At 38.1% G+C, this 5,142-nt stretch overlaps 1 long non-coding RNA gene and 1 pseudogene across 1 annotated transcript; both read left to right on the top strand.

The window, feature by feature from the left end:
- Window positions 1-843: 843 nt before the first annotated feature.
- Window positions 844-3,049, top strand: LOC146304454 (uncharacterized). Its single transcript, XR_014769286.1, has 3 exons — window positions 844-1,314; window positions 1,428-1,523; window positions 1,937-3,049. It is a non-coding gene; the product is annotated as an uncharacterized LOC146304454 (long non-coding RNA).
- Window positions 3,050-4,409: 1,360 nt separating this feature from the next.
- On the top strand, window positions 4,410-5,142 carry LOC146304453 (F-actin-capping protein subunit alpha-2 pseudogene; annotated as a pseudogene).

The raw sequence follows: 5,142 nt of genomic DNA, 5'->3' as shown, positions 1-5,142 counted from the left end.
ACCAAAGTCAGTGGAGGAGCTGAAAGAAATAATGCAAGACAGGTTCAAGCCGAGACTGGATGGGGACTTTAGCCTGCATTATGAGGATCCAGACTTTGATGGTGATCTTTGTCTTCTTGTGGACATCCAGGAGTTACCAGAAAAGGGCACATTGAGAGTCGTCAGACCTGAAGGTGACACCTCATCCACTGCATCTTCTGACACAGACATACTTCCACATGTTCCTGCATCACAGCGCCAGAAGAGTTGGCCTGATCACTTTGTTGTTCCTGGTTTTGGTTATGAAATGGAACATATACTAGAAGAAGGAAATCGTGTTTATGAACAATCAGGAAAATTGCTGAAGTTAAAGAGGTCGCAGAAGGGTGAAATCCTTAGAAAAATGGCAGAAACTATCTGCAGTTTTAAACCATACCCACATGAAAAGGAATTGGCAAGGGCTGCTCAAGCTTTAATTACAGCACATCCATGTCTCAGAATGACGGCTGGTGAAGACGGGGAGTTGGGATGGAAGTCATTAGTCATAGGCAAGCTCATGAACACGACCTATGCCCTTCGTCGGCAAGAAATTGTTGGAGCTCTTGTAGCTCCACGGGTGAGAGATGTCGTGGACAGATGGCCAGCCCTACTTATGGAGTCACAGGTAAAAAAAAATAAAACAAGATGCTGTTCTTTTGATGGCATGGCATGGCATGTAGTCATCAATATACATGCTCTCCCCTACCTTCCTGTTGGGTTGATAACACCAGTTGATTTATACATGTGTAACCACTGATAGGGAAAGAACTATACATGTCCATAAATGGTCATGTATATAGAATTTAGTGATGTGAATCGAATTCACTTAACTATTTTACTGTTTGATTATTTAAATTATTTTACTGTTTACTGTCCCTGTTGAGAGCAATTAATCATCATGACTCTTTAGCATGCCCACTTTGAACATGTCTCTTTTGATTTTTTCCAATATTTAAATGACTGTTGACAATGACAATTATCTTTCTATTTTGACCTTGGTTCTGACCCATCCCTAATCGAATTTCCCTTGGTTCTGCTACCTGCCAACTGAAAACTTATTAAAATGAATTCATAATTCTGTTCCTAATTCATTTTTGTACATTTCTGTGTAATTCTGTCCATATACAGGTGCTACAGGAGTTCCACCGAATCAACAACGTTAACCTGCGCAATCAATTCTACAAGGAGCTGGATAGACACACACCTAAACTCATCACCTTGTTCAGAGAGAAGGCCACCAAGACTGGCAAGATAGCGGAGGAGCTAGGCAAGCTCATGAGGATTTATGACCTTCAGGTGAATTTTTAACTTTGCATCATTCAGAAACAGATTAATAACAGGTTATTTACAGACAACTGTAAGAAGCCATAGTATAAAATTACTGTAATGGATATTTTTTGTCCATCTAGGAACAACGTGATGTACATATGAGACGGGCCCTTGTCCTTCGTGCGCTTCCTGTGTACCTGCGTGAAGATGCCTCCAAGTTCTTCAGGACCTGTAATGTAAGTGTACTGGCCTCACTATCAATCCCTTTGCCTAGCTATTCAGTCAGCTTAAACATATGGCATCACTCAAATAACTCTAGGAGAACCAGGACCTGTTTATGAAGTTTACTTGAGTTGTTATTCTGCAAACTGTAACAAAATGTAAATATTATATAAATGAAAAGGTAAGTATAAAGCATTCCACTAAACAAAAAGTATGTTAACAGGTAGGTGTGAAACTAATATATGGCCAAACTAATATATATATATATATATATATATAGCATATGTAAAGAAAAAAGTTTACATGTAGCTTAGTTGCAGTCTTAGTGCAAAGTGCTAAATGACCGTAATATCACTTCTAGACGACATTAGCATGATTTGTATCCTTGAGGGGCTGAACTCATTCTTGTATTATTTGTGTTTTGTAGTCAGCAGATGGTCCAGACCTCACAGACACTCCGGTGGCTCTCCTGACAGTCGTCTCGGATGACACTACTGACGCGGCCCTCTTCAGCCCTGAGAGCATCTGTATTGTCGTGGAGGATGAAATACTTGTGAGTGGTCCCACAAATCTAGCTGACTCATTTCTCCTGCTCTTTGGGTACATCTATGCACTAGACCTACAGTACCCAAAGAATCTCGAGCTTACATTCACATTTATCCAAAAAGTTGTCATGTGTCTTGAGGACAACAAACCACTGAAAGGGCGTCTACTGACGCTGAAGAATGATTTGTTCAATGAGCGAATCACTCAGAATGGGCTGTTTGTTGAGCTGAGTATTGAGGAAGTCTTTTGTTTATTTTTCCCATCTTTACAAATGTAATCATTTTCCTCTTCTACCTCAGTTTTAAGATGTGACACTGTTTCCATTTTACCTCAGATTTCTACTCAGTACAAAGCCTAAATAACGATACTGAATGTAGCACTGTTTGCCTCTTCTACCTCAGATTTAATACATTGATTGTTAATACATAAATATCACAACATTTGCATATTGCCCAGCCCAAGTTTATGCACTGAATAACTTGTGGAAAATTGTGTTCAATTCATGCACTATACATGTTTAATGTTCTGTTGTCTAATGCCTACCTTGATGTTGCCAGTTGATGTACGGCCCAAAGCCAGTGCTTTATTTGAATGTTTTATTATAAAATAGTGAGTTGCAGCCTTCAAGGTACAGTAAGTGCCAAAATGTTTTTAAACAGTGTTAAATGGCTCCACATTCTAGTAGTTGTCATTGCTGTTGAGGATGGATTGTTTTTTATCCTGAATGCTTTGTGAGGTTTTTATCATAATGTTTACTGAATAATTTGAGATGGAGACCCAAAATACTGAATCTACTGTCTGTAGCAATGATCACTATCAGAATATGGAACTATTAACACTTACTGTACTTTAAAACACATCTTGTTTTGCTGGAGTCATTTCCTTTTCCTTTTGTTTTAATTTATGACAAGCACTTTGTTTTGACTGAGCTCTTTTGACTCGTCCCTTTTAAAAAGCACATTGTGTTGAATAAAAAAAAGTTGTTAAATTGTCACTGTGGTGTTGCCTTCATGTTTTCTAAAATTATTAGCTGATTATAATTGTGTAGTGGGCCAGCATCAGTATTTCAGTTTAGAATTAATTTTGAGTGCATTTACCCCAGATTATGAGTTGAAGAATATTGAAAATTTTGAGTCTATTTCCCACATTGTATGAGTTGAAAAGTATTAAAAAAATTTGAGTGAATTACTCTCTAATTATAGGTTGTGGGATATCAATATTTATAAGATAACATTGAGATAATTTAAGGCAACTGCAAATGTAATTTTTATTTTATGTAAACTTAAAACATTTAAAAACATCACTAAAATATTTTTGTGTAATCTGTTACAAAATAATTTTTGAGTTCTGTGAACTTATTCAGGTTTACAGTGTAAGATGTTTGAGGTTATCATGTTAATTACACTTCATTAGGTGGTAGAGCCAGTGGTCGTCAGGAGAAGTAATGTTACCTTGCCTGGAGAAGGAATGTTGTCCAGTTAGCTCTTTTAGCATTTATGCTAGCATTACAACTAACATCAGCTGAAAAAGTCTTTTCTTTTATAGCTTTATGTTAATGTTTGTTAAAGTAGAGTAAGTTAAAGCAATGCCTGGGTTGCTGTTAAGTCTGAACATATTACAGGACGGGTCAATACCCACATGAAAAAGAGGACTGCCTCGGATATTTATGAATATTACATATTGGTATGTTATCCTTTTTATTGTTTTAATTCTGTGCAGTTTCCAAATGTTGCTTTTTATATTAATATATTTTGTTGTTGTTGTTATGTGTGTGTGTGTGTGTGTGTGGGTGTGTGTGCCCTCTGTAGCTCGAAAAATTGCAGGCCTATTGTCAACACATTTCAATGTTTTTCAGCCCTCTCCTTAAAGGAAAAAAAGTGAAGAGAAGAAAAGAAGGAAATTACATTCAGCACAAAAAAAAAAAAAAAAACAACACTCCAGGGGTCTACTGTAGGAACCGCTTGTGATATCCAATCCGGATCATTACACATTTCAATGTTTTTCAGCCTTTACCTTCAAGTATATGTGGCGCCGGCCTGTCCGCCCTTCAAAAAAAAAAACAAGAGACAGGGCCCATGGCAATATCGATGCCAAATCTGCTAAAAAATGACAAAACATGAGATAAAACACACACTGTGGCCTGCTCCCTTCATTCATTGTGCTTGTAATGTGAAAAGTTTCATGAAATTGACTGAAATTGAGACCAAAACTAAGAAAACCCTGTATTCATTATATAAGCAAAAATTATTACAAGTTCAAGTATCTGAGTATTAATCTAGCTATTTTAATTCAAGACCTGTTCTCCAGTGAGATAATATTCGTTCTGCCATTCTTGGAGACCAGTGTACATTGCCATGTACGGTTTGAAAACTTGCTTCTGATAATTTTGTAAGGTGTGGGAAGTTTTTTTATTATTGTGTTTATATCAGTTTTTGTCTGCAGCTGGTAAATATTTTGAGAAGTTGATCAGCGGTATAACTATCAAAGCTTTTGGAAAGTTTTCTGTGGCCACTTTGAAGATTGTCTCCATTTGCCATTTGACCTGTTCTCTATGTCTGTGTTTTTCAAAATGTGCAGGGCATGGCAAAATTTTGCTCCTGAATAGGACTCTACCTGTACTCTACATTCCATTTTGGCAACTGTGATGACCCTCAGCCCCATGATGTCAACGGCTCCCTGGAGGGCTGGAGGAGTGCTGTGGACTCTTCTACCCGGGCGTACATCAAGGAGCACTATCCCAGTGGAGTCTGTACCATTTATGGGAAAACTATCGACAGACATCTTCTTGTGCATTGAGTGCTATCAGTTTCAACCAAACGTTCACGATGGCAACGTTCAGCTGGTGAGCCACAAAGAGGTCCAGGAGTCCATGTCAATTTCTAATGAGGCTTCAACGGCTAAGGAGTTTAAGATCATGGAGGCTGCAGAGAACGACTATCAGACAGCCATCAACGAGAATTACCAGCCCATGTCGGACACTACCTTCAAAGCCTTACGCCGCCAGCTTCCTGTGACACGCACCAAGATCAATTGGAACAAGATCCTGAGCTACAACATTGGCAAGGAGATGCAGAATGCTTAAAAACA

This window comes from Lutjanus erythropterus, chromosome 24 (assembly GCF_056507025.1).
Source record: "Lutjanus erythropterus isolate fLutEry1 chromosome 24, fLutEry1.hap2, whole genome shotgun sequence".
NCBI lineage: Eukaryota > Metazoa > Chordata > Actinopteri > Lutjaniformes > Lutjanidae > Lutjanus > Lutjanus erythropterus.
Note: the sequence above shows the minus strand (reverse complement) of the source record. Positions and strands in the feature narration are given on the sequence as shown.